General features: G+C 42.3%; 10 non-coding genes across 10 annotated transcripts; all 10 read left to right on the top strand.

Annotated features, from left to right (window-relative positions):
- Window positions 1-422: 422 nt before the first annotated feature.
- On the top strand, window positions 423-496 carry trnai-aau (transfer RNA isoleucine (anticodon AAU)). Its single transcript has one exon. It is a non-coding gene; the product is annotated as a tRNA-Ile (tRNA).
- A 2,104-nt stretch (window positions 497-2,600) lies between these two features.
- Window positions 2,601-2,673, top strand: trnar-ucg (transfer RNA arginine (anticodon UCG)). Its single transcript has one exon. It is a non-coding gene; the product is annotated as a tRNA-Arg (tRNA).
- A 504-nt stretch (window positions 2,674-3,177) lies between these two features.
- On the top strand, window positions 3,178-3,251 carry trnai-aau (transfer RNA isoleucine (anticodon AAU)). Its single transcript has one exon. It is a non-coding gene; the product is annotated as a tRNA-Ile (tRNA).
- A 9,593-nt stretch (window positions 3,252-12,844) lies between these two features.
- trnam-cau (transfer RNA methionine (anticodon CAU)) lies at window positions 12,845-12,917 on the top strand. Its single transcript has one exon. It is a non-coding gene; the product is annotated as a tRNA-Met (tRNA).
- A 563-nt stretch (window positions 12,918-13,480) lies between these two features.
- Window positions 13,481-13,553, top strand: trnam-cau (transfer RNA methionine (anticodon CAU)). The gene has a single exon. It is a non-coding gene; the product is annotated as a tRNA-Met (tRNA).
- Window positions 13,554-15,346: 1,793 nt separating this feature from the next.
- trnam-cau (transfer RNA methionine (anticodon CAU)) lies at window positions 15,347-15,419 on the top strand. The gene has a single exon. It is a non-coding gene; the product is annotated as a tRNA-Met (tRNA).
- A 549-nt stretch (window positions 15,420-15,968) lies between these two features.
- trnam-cau (transfer RNA methionine (anticodon CAU)) lies at window positions 15,969-16,041 on the top strand. Its single transcript has one exon. It is a non-coding gene; the product is annotated as a tRNA-Met (tRNA).
- Window positions 16,042-22,410: 6,369 nt separating this feature from the next.
- On the top strand, window positions 22,411-22,499 carry trnay-gua (transfer RNA tyrosine (anticodon GUA)). The gene is given in 2 exon segments: window positions 22,411-22,447; window positions 22,464-22,499. It is a non-coding gene; the product is annotated as a tRNA-Tyr (tRNA).
- Window positions 22,500-22,613: 114 nt separating this feature from the next.
- Window positions 22,614-22,686, top strand: trnar-acg (transfer RNA arginine (anticodon ACG)). The gene has a single exon. It is a non-coding gene; the product is annotated as a tRNA-Arg (tRNA).
- Window positions 22,687-23,783: 1,097 nt separating this feature from the next.
- On the top strand, window positions 23,784-23,872 carry trnay-gua (transfer RNA tyrosine (anticodon GUA)). The gene is given in 2 exon segments: window positions 23,784-23,820; window positions 23,837-23,872. It is a non-coding gene; the product is annotated as a tRNA-Tyr (tRNA).
- The last annotated feature ends 3,581 nt before the right edge of the window (window positions 23,873-27,453 follow it).

The raw sequence follows: 27,453 nt of genomic DNA, 5'->3' as shown, positions 1-27,453 counted from the left end.
TCCTAAGCCAGGGATTGTGGGTTCAATTCCAATATGAGGTGTGTAGCAGCGGAAGCGTGCTGGGCCCATAACCCAGAGGTCGATGGACCGAAACCATCCTCTGCTGTGTATAAATTTTCAAATCAAACTCAACATCTATCACTAAAAAAAACCTGCAAAAGATGATGTAACATTCAGCAACATCACAATTGACACTTGACCAACTCTGAAACCCTTTCTACACACTCTTAATTTGAACTCGTTTGGTGTGCACATGAGTGTCCTCCAATGTCCACTTTTCTGATATAAGTAAGAAAAAATAATTATTGTGTCAAAAGACTGAAATCTTTCACTTTTGTTAAATGGATTAACATTTTTTGAAGAGCTAAAAGTCTTTCAACTCACCTGCTGATAACATCCAAATCCGCAATACCAAAAAATCAGGCCAGTTAGCTCAGCTGGTCAGAGCGTGGTGCTAATAATGCCAAGGTCATGGGTTCAATCCCCATACTGGCCAAAGTTTCACAGACATCAGCGACAACGCCACATGTGTAGGCGCCCTTCCATAACACATAACTTTTAAAGATATATCAATATATTTGATGCTGCTTGTCCTGGAACGGATCACAGGGGAGGCGGTGTGAGCAGACATCCCGAGCCCCGCTTCTCACAAGACATAATCTACACCAGGGGTCTTCAACGTTTTACAGGCCAGGGACCCCCAAACTGATGGAGAGTTGGAGCAGGGACCCCCCTACTATTTATATAGCATACAATTGTGTTTTATATTTAACGGGGCCTAGTGCCGTGTATAAACATAGGTCCTCTGTTATTGTACATTCAATACTAAGCTTTTCAAATAATACACAGGTTAATATATTTTATTTTAAACATGTGCAAGGTACAGGGTGGCCGTGCCACTGCCTTTTATAAACAAACATCTTGCATACAACACTGAGCTATTCAAATAATCCACAGATTTTAACTTTAACCCCCTGGAGTCTAAGGCCTTTTCAGAGACTTTGAGGCAGTTGTCACCACCTTGACATTTTCAAGTATTTCAACTAACTGTAAACATCAAAGCAAAAGTGACACATATGGTTGTATTCGGAAAAGCCTAACAAAAAACAATTTGAGCGTGAAGTGAATGTAATACAAACAAGTTTTATTTAAATTGAGGGGAAACACAACTGTACAAAAAAACAAGTTTTAGAGGTCTTCAAACAGTGCAAGAAAACACACTGTAAATGTATCTAGCCAAGACTTTTGAAGGTTGAACCTTGTAAACAAAAGTGTTGGCTGCATAAAAGTAAAAAGTTCAGTCAGAAATGTTTTTTTGTTTTCACACAAACTGTAAAAAAGTAATTGTAACTCCAGGCAGTGTCTCTGTTAGTTGAATGCTAATTAGATGGGTGTGTAACACCCCTGATTCCCCCCACCCCACCCCCCTGTCACTCTCCATGTGACAATTGTCTGTCACTGGTAGGACATTGCTGCCTTCCCCCACATGCTGGCTGAATGGGGCGTGTTCTCACCTGTGAATAGCCACTCAATCACCTGGTACTTTACATGTGAATAGCGATAGGTGTGGCCTAGGAGGCTGCTGCAGTCTGAGACTACAGAAAATCCAAAGATTTCTGTTCACTCTCTTTAAAAAGGGCCACCTATATAATTTATTTTAATATATATATATTTGAAAACTAGAAGTTTCAAGGTTTTTAATGGTGTCACTTATATGTTTCAATGACAAAAACTCACAGAGTTACAGATGTGTTTTTGGAAATGTGTAAAAAAATCCTGCCGGCGGGATTTAGACTCCAGAGTGTTTGCATGTAGATGGGACAATGAATCCTCAAACCATCTGTGGATGGCACATGTTTGCACACAATTTGTGAGAAAAAACTGTTTGGAAAAAAAAATAAAAAATTTTAATTTTTTTTTTTTTTTAAATCGTCTAATCAACCAAAGATTTCGCGACCCCCCTGCAGTACCTCCACGGACACCCTGGGGGTCGCGGACCCCCTGTTGAAGACCTCTGATCTACACCTCTTCTCGGGTGGACACACAGAAATACCAATGCAAGACTAGCATGGTTTATTTCTTGTGAGTCCTGGACCTTCCCTCAGGCCTCCTTACTGTGCAACTGATCCAAAATATCTCCCCTGGGGGGAATCTGCATGATATTCTGACCAGATGCCCATACCGCCTGATCTGGCTTCATTCAAAGAAGAGCGGCAGAGACTGTATTCTCAGCGTATTCCAGATGACTACGCCTATCACCCTGATCCAAGAGGGTGAGCCTAATCACCACAGAGTGGAAGATGATTTCAGCCCTTATGCATTCGCAATCTCATTCATTTAGTCACCACTCATAAGGAGTGACCAGAGGTGAGCGTTGGAAGGAAGATCGACTGGTAGAATGAAATCCTCCAGTCGTGGTCAAAATGGTCTGATCCCTAAACTCTTCCACTTGAGGCAGCAACTGGTTCTAAGCAAGAAGAGGGCCCTCAACCCTTTTCCAACTGAGGATCAGAGCCTCAGACTTGGAGGCACAATTTTATTCCTGGCTGTTTCAGACTTGGCAGCAGACCACCCCTGTACCGGCCGGTTGACTCATGCGAGACCATGTGGCCTAACGGACAAGGCGTCCGACTTCGGATCAGAAGATTGAGGGTTCGAGTCCCTCCGTGGTTGTCTTTTTTAGTTGTATGCTGTCATTACTGTACATAAATCAAGAGCACTGTACTAAGTACTAACCAAATAAACACATGGTGAAAGCTGCTAAGTACTTTGCTAGTTGTACTCCATGTCAGAAATCCTCTGAATGGGATGCCATTAAAGTCGGAGGATTTTACCAGTCTGTTACTGGTAAAAAAAATCTAAAGTTAAGCTGATGTTGCGCAGTGATCTTGGCTTCCCCATACTGCCTATACTCAAGCTATACAAAAAGAAGAGAGACTTGAATGAGTAAGTTCTATCACCTCGAGTCATTGGAGCATATAACAAATGATAAAATAATTGCATTGAAAGGATTTTTTGAAGAACTAAAAGTCTTTCAACTCAACTGCTGATAATATCCAAATCCGCAAAATTAAAGGCAAGCTGTATAGAATATTTGTGTGACTTAAATAGGTAACAGAGAAAACACTGAGAGCACTTATTCTGGCACAAAATTGCTCATAGGGAAACTCAAAACCTGGCCGGTTAGCTCAGCTGGTCAGAGCGTGGTGCTAATAACGCCAAGGTCATGGATTCAATCCCCATACTGGCCACAAACATCAGCAACAACGGCACATGTGTAGGCGCCCTTCCATTACACATGACTTTCAAAGATATATCAATATATTTGATGCTGCTTGTCCTGGAACGGATCACAGGGGAAGCAATGTGAGCAGACATCCCTAGCCCCGATTCTCACAGGACATAATCTACTCCTCTTCTCGGGTGGACACACATGCAACACCAGTAATGTATTATTTCTTGTGAGTCCTGGACCTTCCCTCAGGCCTCCTCACCGTGCAACTGATCCAAAATATCTCCCCTGGGGGGAATCTACATGATACTCTGACCAGATGCCCATACCGCCTGATCTGGCTTCATTCAAAGAAGAGCGGCAGAGACTGTATTCTCAGCATATTCCAGATGACTACGCTTATCACCCTGATCCAAGAAGGTGAGCCTAATCACCACAGAGTGGAAGATGATTTCAGCCCTTATGCATTCGCAATCTCATTCATTTAGTCACCACTCATAAGGAGTGACCAGAGGTGAGCGTTGGAAGGAAGATCGACTGGTAGAACGAGCTCCTCCAGTCGTGGTCAAAATGGTCTGATCCCTAAACTCTTCCACTTGAGGCAGCAACTGGTTCTAAGCAAGAAGAGGGCCCTCGACCCTTTTCCAACTAAGGATCAGAGCCTCAGACTTGGAGGCACAATTTTATTCCTGGCTGTGTCACACTTGGCAGCAGACCACCCCTGTACCGGCCGGATGACTCAGGTGAGACCATGTGGCCTAACGGACAAGGTGTCTGACTTCGGATCAGAAGATTGAGGGTTTGAGTCCCGTCGTTGTTGACATGTTTAGTTGTACGCTGTCATTACTGTACATAAATCAAGAGCACTGTACTAAGTACTAACCAAATAAAAACATGGTGAAAGCTGCTAAGTACTTTGCTAGTTGTACTCCATGTCAGAAATCCTCTGAATGGGATGCCATTAAAGTCGGAGGATTTTACCAGTCTGTTACTGGTAAAAAAAGTCCAAAGTTAAGCTGATGTTGCGCAATGATCTTGGCTTCCCCTACTCCCTATACTCAAGCTATACAAAAAGAAGAGAGACTTGAACATGATCATAGCTATGACGTAACCTAACCCCAACAGCCCCCCTCCCCCTTAGATCACTATCTGACAGCATACCTTTTGTGATGGATACAGAGAATAAAGCTCTATGTCTCCCACAGGATGATAACTCTATAGTTGAGGTAGCAGTCCGCAACTTCATTGACATTTTGTCAAATGGGAGGACACAAGCTGCACCACATCAAGGAGCCAGACAAAGGTATGATGAGATGGGCATGAGTGTAATTTATTTATTGCTCAGTATTGTCAACATCTATAATTATCAACTTAGAACATGTCCAATTAAGGCAGAACAGGGAAATTAGAAGTGCTGGCCAGAGGATCTGTATAAAGAAATAACAGAATGAGGTTAGCAAAGTCCAGCTCTTTTTAGTCTGCCAGGAAGCCCTGTTCAAGTGGCAGCAGAAAAAGTAAAATAACTTCATATAAATAAATACATACAAGGACAAATAACTTAAAACACAAATTTTGAATGTTGGCATTAGAACAGTGTTATGGAAGGTGGAGTGTCTGACTTATTCTACAATGTCAGTATAATTTCATGTTATCCTAAGTCGTGTTTGTGTTCCAGCCCCCAGCCACCAATTCAGATGCAGCCACCACGGCAACAGCCAGCAGCTTCCAACACTGGAAGAGAAATGCAAAGGTAGAACAATGCTGACTTTGCATGGGATGCGGAGTGTGTGACTTATTCTATAATGTCGTTGTACTCAGTATAATTTTATGTTATCCTAAGTCGTCTTTGCGTTCCAGCCTCCAGCCACCACTCCTCATGCAGCCACCACGGCAACAGCCAGCAGCTTCCAACACCAGAAGAGAAATGCAAAGGTAGAACAATGCTGACTTTGCATGGGATGTGGAGTGTGTGAATTATTCTATAATGTCGTTGTACTCAGTATAATTTTATGTTATCCTAAGTCGTGTTTGTGTTCCAGCCTCCAGCCACCACTCCTCATGCAGCCACCACGGCAACAGCCAGCAGCTTCCAACACTGGAAGAGAAATGCAAAGGTATGACAGTCATATGTACAGATTATCCATCAGTTGTTACAGTTAGTAATGTTTGTGCAAATATTTGTGTTATTCATGCTTCATACCCTATGATGACATAAGTTATCACTGTGAATAGCTTAATAGAAATTAAAACATAATTTGTCTTCCTATTATCATTTTTGACCATATAGGATCATTTGCATATTTTACAGTGATTATAGTATTTAATACAGCTTATTTCATTTCTTTAATAGATCATTTCCAGCATTGTTCCAAATGAGGAGGGGCAGAGGAAAGAGGCAGAGTATTACAATTCCAGTTGGCAAACAGCTGGAATTGAATTTCTGTCTGTTACCAGAAACAACAGACAGAACTCCAAAAGATGATTCCAGGCTCCTAAGGCCCGGACTTGGAAAACGCACCATAAGCATTAATGACAATGCTGACCACATAGAGGTATTACATATGTATGTTTTTTAGCTAAAACATACATGAGTAAAATTCCATGGTGTTCTGCTCACTTTTTGGCACCAGACAAGGTATTGCAATGTTCTCATAATGTTTGGAAAGATACATGTTTAGTTACCTATACTATGTAAACTTCAGGAATGCATCATAAAAATATATTCTACATAAATTAATCTTTAATTTATGTAGATCTGTGTTATATGGACCAATAAGGGGAATATGCGTTAGCACACCATTTTCTGAGATGGCAGCACCCATTGTTATGTTCCCGCCCCGTTGGCCTGGCACATCAACTGTCGCTCTGTGCCCGATGATATTTCGCCCACGCCTTCTGCGCTTTGTGAGGTTGAAGCCAGCCTCATCCATGTAGATGAAGCTGTGCGGTGGCTCGCTTGCTTCCAGTTCCATTATACGCTATACCCAGAATACACAAAATTAGTTTTATGAGTTACATGCATTTTCATTTTGATAAGGTTACATCAAATGTATACAGCACATATTGCATCTTCTTTTCTACAGCCATAGCAAATGTGTAAAGGTCACACTTACTGTACTGTATATCACTATGCAATGTTGTACTGTTTACCGTGTAGTACGGCTACTGTATGCTCATACATGTTTTACCTGTACATAATGGTAGCACAGCTCCTTCACTCTTTCTTCATTTCTTTCAAAGGGAACAGTGTACAGCTGTTTCATATGCATTTGGTGTCTTTTCAGTACCCTGTCAATTGTTGAGATGCTGACTGTTTGGATGTTTGCAAAGATGTTGTTGTCCTCTATAATGGCACTCTGTATCTCCCTAAGTCTTATGGCATTGTTCTCTATAACCATGGTGCAAATGGCCTCCTCCTGTTCAGGTGTGAAAAGGGGCCCTCTGCCACCCCTGTGAAGTTGTCTTGCAGTCATATGTGGAAACAATATAGCAATGCAAAACACAAAATTGAGTAAGATAAAATGTCACTGTATGAAGTATACTTACTTATATTGTAATGTGGAATACTGTTACATTGTATGAAGCATTACAGAACAGTGCCTATTGTTGGATTACATACCTGTTCTCTCGACGAAAAGTCTGAACGATTGAGGACACAGTTGTTCTGCCAACATTTGGCTGCACCCTTCGACCAGCCTCTGCCATTGTAAGCCCATGATTGAGAACGTGGTCCACAAGGGTGGCTCTGATCTCATCTGGAACGCGCACATGTCCTCGGCCTCTTCTGCCTCTTCCTCTGTTCTGCCTCCCAACTCCTCCGCCACGCAACCTCACTCCTCCTCCTCTTCCTCTTCCTCTTCCTCTTCCTCTTCCTCTTCCTCTTCCTCTTCCTCTTCCTCTTGGCTGTTGGCTGTTGGCTGTTGGCCCCGTCTAATTCCTTCCATTGTCAGACATTGAAACATTGTGTTGTGCTCCAGCAATATATATGTATTTGTCAGTTGATTGGTCGTTAGAGAAAGTCAACATTCACCTGGGAGCAATTTACCAATTCAGGACAGATTTTGAACAAAAGTCTAATGGAAATGTATAGAAATATGCTTGACATATTATGACAACTTGTTCAACCATTTTGCATGTAAAGACCTATACGATGAACTAATACCTTAATGTTGTGGGGGTGAGACTATTCAACAGAGACCTGTACAATACATTCTGATCAACATGACAAAAGCAATTGATAATGTAGGAAACAGCAGAGAATTGAATATAATCTTGTGCATGGATGTGCCAAAGCATTGGCAACTTGCTGAAAGAAATGAGAAACTGCTTGTTTGATGTGCACAAGTGACACAATGATGTGACAATTGAACACGTAGTTTTGAGAATTGCAACTCTGATCTGAGAATTGTCCAAAAGCGACTGAGAAAAACTGTAATACCATGTCAGCGAAATAAAAAAATAAATGGTTTGATATGAAAATGGCTTAAAAAAAATGTCTCGCCCTGGGCAGGCGCTCGATGACTGCAACTAAAGCCGTGCAATCAGTTGTTGCCTCATCATGATGGCACTTTGATGGGGTGGTCCATGAGGGGGGTCTTCTGGCACCACACCTTCTGGTCTGCCTGGGCTGTTCAGGTAGTGGGAGACCCTCGTTCATGGCAATATTGCACAAATCTGGCATGCCTTCTCTGGGCTATTTGCCCCCCGCTGTATCGAGACACACCCACCTGGCCTTCAGCAGTGCGCTCCACAACGGCACGGGTGATTTGATGCGTATATGTGTCTCGTGCTCCAATTATGATTGGCAGTCCAGCCACGGCATGAAAGTCCCTCTTAATTTGTACTTGTTGGACAGCGGTGTATGGGAATTTGATGTACCGTGGGTGATAAACTGATGAGAGCTTTGATGACCAAGGGGAGCGCACGACTCACAGAGGACTGGGACACTCCGATCTGTCTCCAATCTCCCTCTGAAAGGTTCCTGTGGCCAAAAATCCAAAGATGGTGAGGTCCTGGACGTGTGGTGGAATTGGGTTTGATCGGCGTGTTTCTCTCTGGAGTTGTGGCTCTAGCAATTAAGCTTCATATTTGTAGCAAGCTAAATCGCGATCTCAGCCATTCGTATGTCTCCACACAGATTCAAATTAACCTTCGATTAGTGCACATTTTAAGTCAAACAGAATAATGTCAGCATCATTGTTGGGTATAATGGATATATTTATTTATGTTTTCTTCAAAGTAATTAAATATACAATCCATTAGTCAAGCAAACGTGATTTGAATAACAGCGTGTCACGCCCAGAGACTCTCATTTTTGGTTTTCATGTTTAGGTTATGTTTGTTTTCAGTCCATGTTTAGTTTTCCCTTCACTTCCCTCACCCAGGTAATTAGTTTATTCCCCTCACCTGTCCATTGTCTCCAGCTGCACTCACTCTCCAATCACTCCCAGCCCTCTATTTAGTTTCCTGCCTCCCTTGTCAGTTTGGTTGGATCTTTGCCTCTGTTACCCTTATCTATGATACCTCACCCTGCCTGCCTTGTTTCCCCATGTTCCACGTTCCCTGTTTTGCAAGTTAAGTATTTATTTATTTACCCATGCCGTGTTAAGTTCCTTGTCTTGTTTTCGTTCACAACAACGTTTTTTTCCGGCTTAGCCGTGTTTTACGTTGGTACTTTGTTTTGGCTGTTAAATAAATCTCCTTTACCTTCTAAGTCCGCATCCGTGTCCAACCTTCCACACCCGCACCCTGACACAGCGGACTATTTTACGAAACTCCTACGACAGGTCTGGATCACTCGTAAATTCTGTTTGTACGTGAAAGAAAACGTAAAATACGAAAAGATTGGTGAATGCGCAAATTCTCTTAAATCACTCGTACGGACAATTTAAGAACAAATCTGTGCGTACGAACGCTTCTTGCATGAGGCCCAGTGTGCTTTACAGAGTAAAAGAAGTAAATAAAAACAGTGTGTGAAAACAGCTAAAAAGCACATGATGGGTACATGTAATTTTTTTACTCTAACTTTTGCAGATAATAATGGGATTGGAAGCAAATGAGACCCCTCACATCCTCGTGTTTGTAGATGAAGCCGGCTTCAACCTGGCCAAGGGGCGAATACGTGGCCGCAACATTATTGGCCACCGGGCCACGGTGGATGTTCCAGGCCAGCGAGGGGGCAATATAACTATGTGTACTGCCATTTCTGAGAATGGTGTGGCCACTCACATCCCCACTCTTGGCCCATACAACACACAGAAGCTCCTCTTCTTCTTGGACCATCTTTATACTAATTTGGTCCCTGAATATGAGCGAGGTCTTCTTGAGTCTCACCTACCACGCTATGTGATTGTGTGGGACAATGTCAACTTCCATCGTGGTCCACTCATCAGGGCTTGGTTCACTATGCATCCAAGAATGATGATGCTCCCACCTTATTCCCCTTTCCTTAATCCTATTGAGGAGTTTTTCTCCGCTTGGAGGTGGAGAGTGTATGAGCATCATGCTCAAGACCAAAGATCCCTGCTCCATGCAATGGACGCTGCATGTTTAGACATTACAGGAGATCAGTGTAGGGGATGGTTGCGGCATGCACGGCGTTTCTTCCTGCGTTGCATTGCAAGGTAAAATACACGTTGCGATGTTGATGAGAATCTGTGGCCAGAGAGACAGCAACGTCTGGACGGCCAGGAGGGTGAGGACAGTGGTCATGAGGGAGGGGGACGACAGCGACCAGTAAAGTGTTGCTATAGTGTTTTCTGTAAGCTGCAGATTTATTTACAGTACTGTAGGCCATATCATTTTGCTTGTTTTTTGTTTGTGTTTATATTACAGTATATGTGTGCTATGTATATTTTTCTTTTCCTTCTACAGTACTATACTGTATGGAAGTTACGTACTTCACAGTATTTGTGTGAATAAAAATGGTTGGTATGAGTGTATTGTGTGTGCTTTGAGGCTACTCTTACTGTGAAACTTTTTTCCTTCAGTTTTATACACTATTGTATTCTGTTAGGTAGTCCTATGCCATAGTGACAAAACATCTAAACAGTTTGACTTGTAGTGCTCACACAATGCCAAAAGGACAATGGGCCTCATGCAAGAAGCGTTCGTACGCACAGATTTGTTCTTAAATCGTCCGTACGAGTGATTTAAGAGAATTTGCGCATTCACCAATCTTTTCGTATTTTACGTTTTCTTTCAGGTACGAACAGAATTTACGAGTGATCCAGAGCTGTCGTAGGAGTTTCGTAAAATAGTCCGCTGTTATTCAAATCACGTTTGCTTGACTAATGGATTGTATATTTAATTACTTTGAAGAAAACATAAATAAATATATACATTATACCCAACAATGATGCTGACATTATTCTGTTTGACTTCAAATATGCACTAATCGAAGGTTAATTTGAATCTGTATATAACGGGAAGCGTAACCAGCGGCTGACTTGCGACTTTTGGATGCCTCAGCGCGTCAGGCTCTTGGAAGAGAGCGTGTGGAGACAGACGAATGGCTGAGATCGCGATTCAGATTGCCAAGGACTGTGCTGCTGCAAATATGCAGCTTAATTGCTAGAGCCACAACTCCAGAGAGAAACACGCCGATCAAACCCAATTCCACCACACGTCCAGGACCTCACCACCCTTGGATTTTTGGCCACGGGAACCTTTCAGAGGGAGATTGGAGACAGATCGGGGGTGTCCCAGTCCTCTGTGAGTCGTGCGCTCCCCTTGGTCATCAAAGCTCTCATCAGTTTATCAACCATGGTACATCAAATTCCCATACGCCGCTGTCCAACAAGTGCAAATTAAGAGGGACTTTCATGCCGTGGCTGGACTGCCAATCATAATTGGAGCACGAGACATATACGCATCAAAACACCCGTGCCGTTGTGGAGCGCACTGCTGAAGGCCAGGTGGGTGTGTCTCGATACAGCTGGGGGCAAATAGCCCAGAGGAGGCATGCCAGATTTGCGCAATATTGCCATGAACGAGGGTCTCCTACAACCTGAACCAGCCCAGGCAGACAAGAAGCTGTGGTGCCAGAAGACCCCCCTCATGGACCACCCCATCAAAGTGCCATCATGATGAGGCAACAACTGATTGCACGGCTTTAGTTGCAGTCATCGATCGCCTGCCCATGGCGAGACGTTTTTTTTTAAGCCATTTTCATATCAAACCATTTATTTTTTTATTTCGCTGACATGGTATTAACAGCACTCGTAATTGCTTCCAATTTCTTCACTTTAGCAGGTCCCGTCCACTGCTGACACTGCTAAAAATGACAGATTTTCCTTTTTGGATCTCTGAAAGCAGAACTTTAATCTCAGAGCCCGTATTCTCAGCACTCAACACTTCCTGGCACAGGAGAGAGGAAGCACAGCCTTATATGGTATCATTTAGGGCGTGGAGTATGCAAATCTACTATCCTCGTGCACGTGAACTTAAGATACGCACAGGTGTGATTCATCATTTACGCAGGTCGTTTACACACTTTTTCCGAAGTTAAGAGCGCTTGTTGAATCTGACGTGGCGTGTTCGTACGAGACCTTCTTACGAAAAAAGTGAGAGAAATTTAGAATAAAAATACGAAAATGTTCTTGCATGAGGCCCAATGCATTTTGGGGGCACTGACCATTTGAATGAGAAAGAAACTTCATTTTGACACATGGCTGAACTGTTTAGGGGGAGATATGAGCTTTTGCTGGTGAACCATGGTGTTTTGCTGAACCATTCAGTTTAGTTTTGCAAAAAGTACTAAAGAGTGTTTAAAACGTCCGGTCTGTTTCAAGAAATGAGCCTAGGCAGTTGAGAAAAATCTTTGCAATTTGGGTGGCACTGACTCTTTTCATGGGAAAGGAATCAGGTCTGAAGCATGGGTGAACAGTTTTGGGAGAGATATGTGCTTTTGCAGGTTAGCTATGGTGTTGTGCTGAACTATAGGAGTGTTATGCCAAATGATCTTAGAGTTTTGAGAATGTAATTTCTGTTTCAAGAAATTAGCCAAACCAATAGAGAAAAACTGTAAAACAATACTACAATACTAATGTTTCATTAAAACAGTATTGCGACTGGTGGGATCGACATCGCGACTCCGGGACCAGCCGGATCTCCAGCTTTGGCGCAGTAGGCAGTGCGTCAAGTCTCATAATCTGAAGATTGTGAGTTCGACCCTCACACAGTGCAGATGTTTTGACGTGTTTAAAGCACTTCACCTCAGTTACAGCTGGAAACTTGCTGGGCACAGCTTGCTCCGATGGCTCTTTGTTGGGGCTGCAGAAAGCCCACTCGGAAGCTGTGTGACAAAAGCACCTTTGCAGACTCTCCTTCTCTTGACATAGACTGACATGGGACAATTCAGTCAAGTTTATCCCACGTGAAACTACCTCTTTTGCAACTTTCCATAAACTTTCAAAATGAGAAGGAAAGCCAGATAAAGAAACTTGTGAGTTGATTGTTTAACCTCTAGTCCAGACAACAGGTCTTTTGAACAAGTAGCTACGTGCTCAACAGGCCATGTCATCACATATTTTAGCAAAGTCTGCAGGACCAATGAATGGGTGTGTGAAAGTGAGCCTAGGCTGACAATACATGGATATTTATGATTTGCAGGCCTCGTTGGCGCAGTAGGCAGTGCGTCAGTCTCATAATCTGAAGGTTGTGAGTTTGACCCTCACACGGGGCAGCTATTTTGATGTGGTTTTTATAGCACTTCACCTCAGTTACAGCTGGAAACTTGCTGGGCACAAGTGGCTCCGATTGCTCTCTGTTGGAGCTGCAGAAAGCCCACTCGGAAGCTCAGTCACTCCAAAGTGTGGAAGGTGTCATACACAAGTTATGGGGCTTCGAACCATCTCTCTTTTTGAAAAGCATTGCAATCAGATCTTTGTCGCCTTTGTCGCCTGGTGTTAAACCCAAGTTATGGGGATTCGAACCATCGCTCTTTTAGAGATGCCTTGCAATCAGATATTTGTCGCCTTTCAGTTTCTGCTTCCTTTATTATCTACTTAAACTTGTCAAGTCAGACACATTTTTCTTCGGTTTAGCCGTTGTCGCCCCCCATAGATTTCACAGGGGTCTACAGATTAGAATATCTAATTTCCTACCATCCACTTATTTGATTACCATGCAATCCATGTGAGCTGGGCAAGTGAGCATTACATACTTTTAGCAAAGTCTGCAGGACCAATGAATGGGTGTGGGAAAGTGAGCCAAAGCTGACAATACATGCATATTTTCATTTCACAGGCCTCGTTGGTGCAGTAGGCAGCGCGTCAGTCTCATAATCTGAAGGTCGTGAGTTCAACCCTCACACGGGGCAGGTGTTTTGATGTGGTGTTTATAGCACTTCACCTCGGTTACAGCTGGAAACTTGCTGGGCACAGCTGGCTCCGATTGCTCTCTGTTGGGGCTGCAGAAAGCCAACTCGGAAGCTCAGGCCACATTTACACACAGCCGGGTATTTAGAGATACGAATATTTCCCCCCCTCCGTTTTCAATAATAACATCGTGCACACAACATCGTTTTCAAAAAACTTGTCATTTACATCAACCCGCATAAATACGCCGTAAAGCGCCATAATAACTATGCCAAACCTATTGGCGGCAGTGTAGGGAAAGGAATAAAGCCATGCAAGCCAATCAAAATCCTCAGAATCGAGGACTTTTCTCATGTGAAGGAGGAGATAACGCGAGCAAATATCACAACAAAACTGAAGGCAATAAGAGGGAAATATAGACAGTCAGTGGATACTGGACGCAGGAGCGGCCACGAAAGAGTGGGGCTCCTCTATTTTGAACTATGCGAGCAGGTTTGGGGTGGCAAATGCAATAAGGCCAGAATCGTTTGCACAAACGTAAAAATTAGTAGAACTTTAACATCATCCATGATAATCCTGATCAGTAGCCAAACAAACTGTAAACACAAGGCGCTCGAATGACGTTAAAGCGGCGCTATGCAACTTTCAGTAATACGGGGTTAGTTTACCATGCAATACACACCCCAAAGCTGTAGGGGGAGCGCCGTAGAAAATAAGGCGACAGTCTAGCCAGACTGTCGTAAACCCACCAGAGGCAATTCACGGTTTATTTTTCAAGACACTGGCAGAGAGTTGGAGAGCCTGTAGCGACCCGACGGCGTTGGGTTGCTACAGAGCCGTCGACAGCTAATGGAGAGGGGGTGTGTCTCTCAGGCTACCTGGCTCGGCTCAGAGCCCTTTACGACCTGCCGGGAAGCAGTAGTTCTCGGCTCTCGTGTGTCGTGAGACTTCCAGAGCTAAACAAAGCATGCGGTGCCACAGGCAAAGTTGCAAGTGCTGTTTCGGTCTAGGGCCACCAGATGGAGATGGAAATGTCACCGTTTTCATCAGAACGGGTCAGCCAAGCAATCTGATGATTGCCAAGCAATTTTATGACCACGAAAAAGTTGCAGAGTTCCGCTTTAAGCATTTTCTGGCGCATAATGTGACGTTTAATAACCTAAAACGCCGTTTCTCCCAGTTGACACGGCAACACATAACCGGCGTTATGAGAAATCTCCACTTTGGCCGGAGGTTTTAGAAATAATCGTTTTCTGTGATAAAAACAGGGTTTTTGTGTAAATGAGAGGCCAAACCGCAGGAAAATATCTGCGTCTTCCTATCGTGGAAAAGGGGCCTCAGTCACTCCAAAGTGTGGAAGGTGTCAAACACAAGTTATGGGGCTTCGAACCATCTCTCTTTTAGAAAAGCAAGTTGCACCCTGACCAAGACCCATGACAAAGGATAGGAAGTTCATCACGCTAACATAATAGAATACGCTGTGTGACAAAAGCACCTTTGCAGATTCTCCTTCTCTTGACATAGACTAACATGGGACAATTCAGTCAAGTTTATCCCACGTGAAACTACCTCTTTTGCAACTTTCCATAAACTTTCAAAATGAGAATGAAAGCCAGATAAAGAAACTTGTGTGTTGATTGTTTAACCTCTAGTCCAGACAACAGGTCTTTTGAACAAGTAGCTACGTGCTCAACAAGCCATGTCATCACATATTTTAGCAAAGTCTGCAGGACCAATGAATGGGTGTGGGAAAGTGAGCCTAGGGTGACAATACATGCATGTTCATGTTTTGCAGGCCTCGTTGGCGCAGTAGGCAGCGCGTCAGTCTCATAATCTGAAGGTCGTGAGTTCGACCCTCACACGGGGCAGGTGTTTTGATGTGTTTATAGCACTTCACCTCAGTTACAGCTGGAAACTTGCTGGGCACAGATTGCTCCTATTGCTCTTTGTTGGAGCTGCAGAAAGCCCACTCAGAAGCTCAGTCACTCTAAACTGTGGAAGGTGTCAAACACAAGTTAAGGGGTTTCGAACAATCTCTTTTTTTTAAAAGCATTGCAATCAGATCTTTGTCGCCTTGTGTCAAACCCAAGTTATGGGGATTCAAACCATCGCTCCTTTAGAGATGCCTTGCAATCAGATATTTGTCGCCTTTCAGTTTCTGCTTCCTTTTATCTACTTACACTTGTCATGTCAGACACATTTTTCTTCGGTTTTGCCGTTCTCGCCCCCCATAGGTGTCACAGGGGGCTACAGATTAGAATATCTTATTTCCTACCATCCACTTATTTGATTGCCATGCAATCCATGTGAGCTGGGCAAGTGGGCATCACATACCTTTAGCAAAGTCTGCAGGACCAATGAATGGGTGTGGGAAAGTGAGCCTAGGCTGACAATACATGCATATTTATGTTTTGCAGGCCTCGTTGGCGCAGTAGGCAGCGCGTCAGTCTCATAATCTGAAGGTCGTGAGTTCGACCCTCACACGGGGCAGTTGTTTTGATGTGGTCTTTATAGCACTTCACCTCAGTTACAGCTGGAAACTTGCTGGGCACAGGTGGCTCTGATTGCTCTCTGTTGGGGCTGCAGAAAGCCCACTTGGAAGCTCAGTCACTCCAAAGTGTGGAAGGTGTCAAACACAAGTTATGGGGCTTCGAACCATCTCTCTTTTTGAAAAGCAAGTTGCACCCTGGCCAAGACCCATGACAAAGGATAGGATGTTCATCACGCTAACATAATAGAATACGCTGTGTGACAAAAGCACCTTTGCAGACTCTCCTTCTCTTGACATAGACTGACATGGGACAATTCAGTCAAGTTTATCCCATGTGACACTACCTCTTTTGCAACTTTCCATAAACTTTCAAAATGAGAATGAAAGCCAGATAAAGAAACTTGTGAGTTGATTGTTTAACCTCTAGTCCAGACAGCAGGGGCCTCATGTACAAAGACTTGCGTGGATTTCCTACTGAAACTTGGCGTACTCTCAAACCAAAATGACCTCCAACGTCGGATGTACGAATCTGTGCGCACTCATCTATCCAAGCACATTTCGTTTGTACATCCCAATCAACGTGGAATTGAGCGCACATGTCGGAGCACCCGACTCCTCCCTGTCCACGCCCCTACTTAAATACGCAAATCATATTTAAATGAGCTCTGCACCTGCGATTCCCCTCTTTGTACGATCAGAAAATAACGAAAAAATAATGAATAAGACGGGAAAAAAGAAGAACTTCACGGAAAGCGAGATGTTGGTGCTACTTTCTTAAGTGGAGGCCTGCTAAAATGTGTTCTTTGGCACGCTGTCCTCCGGCATAAGCAGCAAACACAAGAGGAGTGGGTGGGAGAGCCTGAGGCTGTCAATGCTGGGGGGTCTGAGAAGCCTCACAAGCAGAGGTGAAGAAGAAGTGGTCCGACATTAAGGTGGAGGTGAAGCGGAGACTGGCTGCCCACCGCTGCAGTGTGGCCAAAACAGTCGGGTGGGGGGGGGGTGACCGACTCTGTTTTAACAGAGAGTCAGCGCAACAATTTGTGACACTGCTCTCTCATGGGGTGGTGGGAGCTCATGTGGGTGACTCTGATTACCCCCAAGCTAAATACCCATGTTTTTGTGTAACTCACAACAACGTGTTCATACTGTAACGTGCAGAAGTGCGCCGGGGAAAAGGTGAGGCTGATTGAGACATTTCACACTTTACCAGAGATGTATAGTTACGAAGTAAAACTACTTCACTACTCTACTTAAGTACTAAAATGCTGTATCTGTACTCTACTGGAGTATTGTTTTTTTCTCCTTCTTCCACTTTTACTTCAGTACACATTTTCAATGAGTTTAGTACTTTTACTCCGATACATTTTTTTATGTGCTGCATCTTTACTCGTTATTATAAACACACACACACACATAAAAATGTACACTCATTCATGCACAAACACACCCACGCGCATTCAAACACGCAAACATACATATAAAAACACACACAGAGAGACACACAAGCATGCACACAGTTTAAGAAGGGGAAAAGTTGTAGAGAAAAAAAAGCACAAGCAGGGAAGAGAGGGGAGGGATGCTTTAAATGGAGAGGGGACATGCTTGATCTGTTTGTTCACAAAGAGTTAAGCCCAGTGTTTTCAGGTGTTCTAATCACTTTTTGTTTTTAAATGGCATTTGTATTTGCATGTGGCCTACTGGCCTTGAGATTTTTTTAACAAGTTGAAAGAAAATGACAAGGATGAAAAGAAAATGTGTAATGTGTGAAGTGATGGGAGATGCTTTAAAGGGGGAAGGGACATACATGCCAATACATATTCTTTTGTTGAAAAGAGTTAAGCTCAATGTTTTAAGGTGCTCTTGTACATTCCGCTGTACTGCTGTTACAGCCAAACATTTTGAATAATATAAACAATTTGATTTTCAAACTTTTGACTGATTTCTTTAATAACTACATTACACAATACTTTTACTTTTACTTTCACTACTTGAGTTGTAATTTTAAAAATAAACAACTTGCAATACTTAAGTACAAAACATGTTTAATACTTTAGTACTTCCACTTAAGTACGGTGCTTAAAGAGCACTTCCACTTCTACTCAAGTCACTTTTTTGATAGAGTACTTGTACTTCTACTCAAGTCTGAATTGCTAGTACTTTATACATGTATGCACTTTACGCTCGGGGTTATTAATATATGCCCACAGAGACGATCAGAGGCTTGTTAGAAAGATCTTAAGCGGAAGTTTAACCAGCAAAAAACAGCAAGAAACTAACTTTAACCACCGACTAATATATATGATATAATAATGATGCTGTGAAGACGGGATAGAAATTGGGGGCGCACATACTCAATGTGCGTCACGGGAAATAATATTAGGACCATTACAAGAATGAAGTTACTCACCAAGAAGCCAGCCATCACGCACAGTGCCACCCTGTAAGTCTGTTCCCAACGATGCTGTTACTCAGAATGAATCGTGCGTTGAACCAGGGCACCTCGCCACAATGTTGGTGAATTGCATTTACGCATCACATATGAATGAAAATGTTCCCTTAACATACAAATATATCATGTGATGGCGCTTTTATAGCAATGTGTGTGCAGTCGATAGCTCCGATTACAAAATCGGCTCTCGCTTCAAATTGAGCTTTAATGTTGGCCTGTTGGGAATTTGATATATGTGGCTGAGATGCGGATAATTCTGTCCCACGCGGCTGGCATGGCTCGGCTCAGGGTAGACTGGCACAGTCCCAATCGGTTGGCCAGCTCCCTCTGGAATGCCCCGGTTGCTATAGGAACCCCAGTGTGCACATCACCTGTGGGCACAGGCAGCGCATGGCTCCTCGCTGTGTTGCGCTCCAACGCCGGCCGCAGCTCTGCGCACAGTTCCAGGAGGATTTCCCTCAAAACGGCTGATGAGCCAGTCACCATCATGTGCCACAAATCCTCTCTGTTGTAGTGAACACACGCTCTCTTCTAATTGCACCATTTGCAAAGTCTTCTAATACAGCTAAAGCAGCCATTGTTTTTAATGGTATGCATTGCACCACTTTGCGCTGCTTTTATATCCACTCGTGTAATTGCAGACACATGGGAGTATTAATTGTTTATCAGTATTAATTGTTCATGTGTCTCAGATGTGCACATCACTGTCTGAGGACTAATTGTTTTCACATTTATTTATTATAACAGTTTCCCAACATCACCTTAGGTGTCGCCAAAGAATCAACAGCTACAGAAAAGTGCGTACGCCAGCCCTGAAGCTGCCGTGAGGCACCACACATTTCCACGGTCTTTTCCTTCTTGATACAACTGATCGTTCATGTGAAAAGGTGCGTACGCCTGACTCCCTGCGCGTGGTGCTGTCACTCACAGTTGCTTAGAGACACACACACACACACACACACACACCAGCGCGGCACAAAACCCGCGCATTTTTAATAATGTCCACTACACCCGACGCTCGACAACAGCCTCAAAAGCGAAAACGCTTACAAAGTACAGGCGTGAATGGGAAGAGGCACATCTATGGCTGGACAGAGTCAGTGGCGATGAGTATAAAGCCAATTGTAAAACGTGTCGGCGAGTGTTTTCTGTGGCTCACGGTGGGCTGTCTGATATCAGGCAACATGCATCAGGAGAGCAACACTGCAGACACATAAGAATGCAGACCCAAGCCTCAGTGTCAGTTCTTCATACCCCAATTATCTGCGGAGTCTGATAAGGTATGGAACAGTAAATAAATCAATTTGTTCGGAGAAAACGTATAAGTATATATAAATAAATATATTTATATATAGACAAAGAGTTACTCAGTGCTGCAAGGAGTAACAAAAAGTACACATGGAAAAAGAAGTAACAGATTCTGATTAAGATGGTTGAGGGAATAAGAAACATTTTGCACTTCCTTTTTTCTAACTGAATGAGCAGAAAAGTTTACAAATGTTTTTGTTGGTTTTTTTTGTTCTGTTTTTTTTCCTCTGTAAGTAAAAATGTCTTAGAGGTTCATATGGTTTTGCACTTAACCCCTTAACAGGCGGGCAATTTTTGCCTGCAACTCCTAAAAAATGCATACCCAAAGTAAATTGAAAGCTGTACATGAACCACTTGGAGTAGATGGCTGGTTGAGGTCTCTATTGAAAGAAAACACTCTGAATTTTTACCTACAACATTCAGAATCTCGATAAGTGCTACCATCACAGAGTTATATGAGCTTGAATACAGTGAAAGAGATGGATTTTTCTGTCTCCCAAATTTTTCTTCCCAAATATGTGTCTTAAAAGTGACTTTAGCATAGGGTTGCGGACTGACAAACACAATGGGACTACAGCCTGAGGTCTTACCTATTCCCACTTCAAATTTGACTGTAATACAACAAAAAATGACTATTTTGTACAGGTTTTTCTAAGGATAGGACCAGGCGTGCCAAAGCTGTGCCATTTGGAGAGCCTTGGGAAAAAAGGCTGCCATTCCTGAACGCTTCAACATACAGTCATGATCTTGGGCTCTAATGAAAGGTTACACTTGGGACTGTCTTATCGCACATCCAGATCCTCTGTGAGAATTACTGACAAAGAGAAACGGAAGCACAAACACATTTTGTCTACAATGAGAGCTTTGTGCATGCAATAACAGTCCAAACAAATAGTTTGTTCTAAATGCAATTAGTTTATATGCATAAATAATGACATAGCAAACCGCACTGAACAGTATTTACAATTTGTATTGACATTGTTTGCTGTTGGCAACATGCTAATCATTGTAGCGGTCTCTGCCTGGCACAAAGCAGAGGCACATCACATGTGGCACACTTCACAGGAGTCTTTGTCTGGCAGTGTCTGCACCTCAAGCATCCAGCTGTGCTGCGTCCTGATGTGTGCACAGGTTTGTGATGACTGGCAAGAAATGGTCCAGATTCAGCTGTGGTGGTAGACCCCGTCTCTGCTAACTCCAAGGCTCAGGTCTCCCTGAATGCCTTCTGGTGCAAAGGAACCTCACCTCTGCTTCTGCCATGTTCTTTGTGCAAGATACATTCACAAAAGCAATGTCCATGAAGTGGAACAAGAAAGTCTACTTCTGTGTTTTGTGCAGGACCTTGAAGTGTCTTATCAGGCCATCTGATAGGTCAACTCTCCCCATGTACCTAAAAGGACAGTTGGAAAAATAAAAAAGGAAAAATTGTATCAAAATATGTTCGGCACACAAATTATTATATTTCAAAAGGCAGCCCCCCCCCCCACCCACCCCTTGTTGTAGACTAACTATTTTACTTGAGCATATTTACTGGACCCTTGCCAACGTATCAGGACCGTTTTTGTTGGAGTTGTATCTTTTCTTAGAATACTGTGAGGCTTTATAGGTGACTTTGACACTTTTTTGTTTTTGCGACTTGTTTTACATAAGCGTTTACTGTATCCACAGTTCTGACTGTATCCTGTATTGCCATACACCATTGGAATCACCAAACACAAAAAAAAAAACATGCCTGCCAGCCACATGCCGCAGAGCTACATATGCTATCCTTGGGATACGAAGGTGTTTTGGGTCACATCAAAGCCACACACGACAAAAACCCACAACCGGCCGTGATCGTATAGTGGTTAGTACTCTGCGATGTGGTCGCAGCAACCCCGGTTCGAATCTGGGTCACGGCAACCCCCCCAACTGAAATTCTTTGCATCGCTGAAAAAGGATCCCACTTACATTTCTTAAACTTTTTAAATAAAAATGTTATCTATAGGCCTCTGTCCCGTATCAAAGGTCTGAAAGAATCAAACAGCACAAATGCAGAAGGTCTGCCCATTTAAAGAGCATAAAAGGGGTCAAAGTATCAAACAGGCCCCAATGAGAAATAGTGTCTTTTTAATGAGTCGCCAAGGCCGCATATGCTATGTGTTTTTTAGCTCTTCTAAAGGGAGGGTTTTCGCACACCGCCACAACCAAAGTATAAACATCCTAACAACAGAAGATGAAAATTGTGTGCCAAATGAATGGATGGATAGACCTGACAAAAAAGAACCAAAACAAAAAGGCTGGACTTTTGCGCTGGACAATGTGAGGGTATATTGAGGATCAACATCTGTGTTGGACGATGTGGAGACTTTCCCAGATAGATGCCAGATATGTTTTTGTAACGACTAAATGCATGATAGAAACTGAGGCTGATTTGATCTGAAACGCATCTGAAACTGATGGTTTCTCATCACTTTTTGTGTTTATTTAACTGATAAACAGGCCCAAGCCCCTGGCTCCCTTCCATAACTCATTTGGTACAGCAAAGAACTGCAGGTGTCCCATGATACGCATCTTAAGCCTGGTTACATGCATTCATACAGGATTCATGAAAAGGATGTTGGCTTTGCTCCCTTCGATAGCTCAGTTGGTAGAGCGGAGGACTGTAGGTGCCCAACAACAGTTATCCTTAGGTCGCTGGTTCAATTCCGGCTCGAAGGATGTGCCGAGCTTGTGAGCACAGAAGCTCTTTTGGCCAACTCCGTCTATCCTTTCAAAGCTTTTGGAATATGCTGTTTTACGAAAGACTGTACCACTCTCTATAGAATTTGCTAAGGGCTAGTGGTGCAATGGATAACGCGTCTGACTACGGATCAGAAGATTCTAGGTTCAACTCCTGGCTAGCTCAGCATGCTGGTTTTACTCTCTCACTTCTCCCACTGCTATTGAACAGGATCGCTTTAAACCTTCTACTCCCTGGGTATCCCAGCTCACTTACGCCCCAAAGATACCTCACAGTGTGTCGTCTTGCAACACATGTAGCTGACCCCACACCGTAAGGAAAGCTCGTCTTCCTCTTTATCTCTGCTGTCAATGATTTTGCTCCAAACACAAAAAAAACTCATGCCTGCCAGCCACATGCCGCAGAGCTACATATGCTATCCTTGGGATACGAAGGTGTTTCGGATCACATCAAAGCCACACACGACAAAAAGCCACAACCGGCCGTGATCGTATAGTGGTTAGTACTCTGCGTTGTGGTCGCAGCAACCCCGGTTCGAATCGGGGTCACGGCAACCCCCCGACCGAAGTTATTTGCATCGCTGAAAAAGGATCCCACTTACATTTCTTAAACTTTTTAAATAAAAATGTTATCTATAGGCCTCTGTCCCGTATCAAAGGTCTGAAAGAATCAAACAGCACAAATGCAGAAGGTCTGCCCATTTAAAGAGCATAAAAGGGGTCAAAGTATCAAACAGGCCCCAATGAGAAATAGTGTCTTTTTAATGAGTCCCCAAGGCCGCATATGCTATGTGTTTTTTAGCTCTTCTAAAGGGAGGGTTTTCACACACCGCCACACCCAAAGTATAAACATCCTAACAACAGAAGATGAAAATCGTGTGCCAAAAGAATGGATGGATAGACCTGACAAAAAAAGAACCAAACAAAAAGGCTGGACTTTTGCGCTGGACAATGTGAGGGTATATTGAGGATCAACATCTGTGTTGGACGATGTGGAGACTTTCCCAGATAGATGCCAGATATGTTTTTGTAACGACTAAATGCATGATAGAAACTGAGGCTGATTTGATCTGAAACGCATCTGAAACTGATGGTTTCTCATCACTTTTTGTGTTTATTTAACTGATAAACAGGCCCAAGCCCCTGGCTCCCTTCCATAACTCATTTGGTACAGCAGAGAACTACAGGTGTCCCATGATACGCAGCTTAAGCCTGGTTACATGCATTCATACAGCATTCATGAAAAGGATGTCAGCTTTGCTCCCTTCGATAGCTCAGTTGGTAGAGTGGAGGACTGTAGGTGCCCAACAGCAGTTATCCTTAGGTCGCTGGTTCAATTCCAGCTCGAAGGATGTGCCAAGTGTAGCGTTATTGGGCATTTATATATGTATTATTTATAAGATGTTCTCACAGTCTCAATAAACCTTACCTCGAATATAGGGCACCACCTTCCTTTGTTTTAAGTTACAGTCCAGGGAGGGAAACTGTTAAAATCTTACGATCCTGGTATGTTAAATTAATAATCAATTAATAATCAGTCTCATATCTCGCTACTTTCGTGAAAGTTCTCGTTTGGTTGGACAGACATTACGTAAAGAAAGCATACGACACAATCTGTGATTATAACATATATATAGATATATGAACTATTTATTAAAATGATATGACCAAAACATGAACCTTAAACAAACAGGAGATGCATTGAATATGGGTGATTATATAAAACACTTAGTGAATGGAAAATAAAATATGGGAATGGAGGGATACTGGATTCAAATAGTTCAGGTTGGCTGACTATTTAACACTAAATACTGACATTTCGGATTCATTTATTTATTTATTTATTTATTTATTGAATTCATTCATTTCATTAAAACAATTAAAACAAATAATTTGCACACAACCATTCATATTTGTATGCCCACATAATATGTAAACCCATACATGCGCAACACCCATTTATACGTTGTATGCACACTTAATTTTTGCAATTTAAAAAAAAAAACACAAAATATTTGCATGTATATAGTAAAACAAAATGAAAGGCAGCAGAAAGAAGATTTAAATCTTATATTATCTGCCCCTTTTTTCAATGTTAGCTCACAACAGAAGAAGTAAATAAAAAAGTAAAAGGAAAAAACAAAAAAAACAACAAAAAAACAAAGACACCGACCATTTCCTCTTGTTGAAACAGAACAATTTTCTCAGTTTTTATCTTGTAGACAAGAGTTGTTCGTCTGCCATAAACATAAATCCACACAGCATTTACACTACCTTTATACTGAGTCATATTTTGTCATTAGTCCAGTCTTTAACAATTTCTTGAACTTATAGAGGGTTTTAACATTTTTAAGATCAGTTTGTAGTTCATTCCAGAGTTTAACTCCTTGTATTGAAACACATTTTTCTTTCGGACTAGTTCTAAATTTGGGTTTCTTGAAGATCTGTGTTCCCTTCAAATTATAACCACTCTCTCTCTTTGAAAATAATTTCTGGATATTTATGGGTAACATGTTGCGATGTGCCTTAAACATTACTAACAGAATCTCATAAACGACTAAATCATTGAACTTCAATGTCTTTATTTTAGAGAAAAGTGGATTGGATGGGTAACAGCCATGTTTGTTGGTAATAACTCTAATAGCCCTTTTTTGAAGAGTGAAGACAAATTTTGTGGCAGTGCTACTTGACTTTCCCCATACCTCTACACAGTACACCAAATGTGGGACTATCAATGCGTTATACAACATATATAACGCATGATCGTTCAAGAAATCCCTGACTTTATAGAGCAATGCAATAGCTTTTGCTATTTTTGAGCGTAAATAATTCAAGTGAGGTTTCCAGGTTAATTTGTCATCTATAGTAACTCCCAAAAAATTTACTTCACTGACTCTGCTGATCTCCACATCATCTATTCTAAATAAAGTATTAGCCAATTTGTGTTTCTTTGTAAATATCATATAATTAGTTTTATCTAAATTTAATGATAATTTATTAAGCTTAAACCAATTTTGTATAAGCACAAATTCTGTTTGCATTTTCTCTAACATTCGTTTTATATCTACATCTTGACAAAAAAAAGTAGTATCATCAGCAAACAAAACACATTTAAAAAAATCTGACACCTTTGCTAAATCATTGATATATAAGATGAACAACTTCGGCCCAAGTACTGAACCCTGTGGAACCCCACATGTAATTTCACGGGTTGTTGAGCTAACATCATATATTTGTACATACTGTTTTCTTCTTTCTAAGTAACTTGAAACCCACTGTAGTGCTAGCCCTCTTATCCCGTATTTTGCAAGTTTTTTAAGCAAAATACTATGGTCGATCGTATCAAATGCTTTTTTTAGATCTACATAGATACTAGCACAATAGTTTTTTTTATCAATAGCATTTGTTATCTGTTCAATCATTTATCATTCTGTGAAAGCCTCGAAACGTCCATCAAACCCACCTTAAGGTGAAAAACGGGTCGGTTTTACTGTACTGAAGTTCTGTGGGGGCCACGCGGGGTCCGAGCGGATTTCTCTCGGTTCCGCTCTCTTGGCCTTCCTTGTTGTGGTGGCTGACTCTAGCGGACTTCTCAGCAGCTGCCTGGACGAGAACGCTGGTGTTGACTTCACTGTGCAATATGATTAAACTCGTCCGAGTGTCAGAGTTGGTCCGTTGCTGATTCCTTCTGATGAAGTGAACTTAAGTTCACAGAAGATTAATAAAAGTTTGCTTGAGTTGGCTTTCTCGGTAGGAAAACTTTATTTTGTTCTTATCTTTGTTCGGGTCTTTCTTTCTCGTCTCCGGGGCCTCCCTTGGTTATGGAGGGCTTCCTCCGGTCGTCTTCTGCATCGCTCATCCTCTCGTCTTTCCGCTCTCTCCTGAGACTCTGGGTAACTCCCAAACTCTGGTGAGCTCTCCTCTTCTTCTCAAATCATTTCCAAATCTCTGAAAACCTGAACAACTGAAAGTCAAAACAAATCTCTCTGAGCAACTGTGATCTGCGTTCTGAACTCTCCTCAAGTCTTTGTCTGGATTCTCGGAGTCGGGGCGTGACGTAAGCTTACACTACTCTTTCAGCCAATGATATGCCTGAACTGTGGTGAATGTCTGCCTGGGTGTCTGTGTAAGGCGATCAGCCTTTTATGTGGGGATTTCTGGATAGAACAAAGAAACTCTTGTTTCTCCATTCCTCCATCTCATAGAACATTTGTCTCGGTGATTCTGAAAACACCACAACTTGTTAAGATATGCAGATTAAAGGTATAACATAGACTTGCGATATAAAGACCTCAAATAATACCACATGATACAGATGATTATGATTCTCAAAATTCAGCTGAATATCTATAAAGTTGTGACATATGAATAGCGAACCACACAATGTTAATTTTCTGTGTTAACGATGGGGATACCAAACAAATACCAAATAGATTCTGAAGGGACATCATTAAAAGTTAAATTGTTGCATATGTCTTGTCCATTTTACTGAGTCCTCTGGGATTTAAATGTTCAACTCATCAACACTGCAGACCACTAGGGGGCAATGTGGTTCCATCGGCGAGTTGGGCATTTCCCAACAAGTTTGTTTCTTCGTCAATATTTAAGCCAGAATCGTACAAATTGTCTCTATATGCGTCTTGTGATCAAGCTGGAAACCTGAAAGAACTTGTATGAAGTTGTACAAGTATGCTTTATTTTATTTTTAAGCGCTTCTTTAAGTGTCTTATTCACATGTATCCCTCTACAGAGCAGACACACACCAGGACACGGCTATTATTATTATAATACTGACTATTATTACTGTTATTACTATTATTATAATTATTATTAATATCATTATTATTATTAATAAACAGTAGCCTAACAGATACATCAGACTCACAAGTGTTCCTTTACAGAACAGACACACACCAGGACACGGCTTTTATTA

The sequence above is a fragment of the Odontesthes bonariensis genome, chromosome 8 (assembly GCF_027942865.1).
Source record: "Odontesthes bonariensis isolate fOdoBon6 chromosome 8, fOdoBon6.hap1, whole genome shotgun sequence".
Taxonomy (NCBI): Eukaryota; Metazoa; Chordata; class Actinopteri; order Atheriniformes; family Atherinopsidae; genus Odontesthes; species Odontesthes bonariensis.
This window is presented reverse-complemented; position numbering and strand designations above follow the sequence as displayed.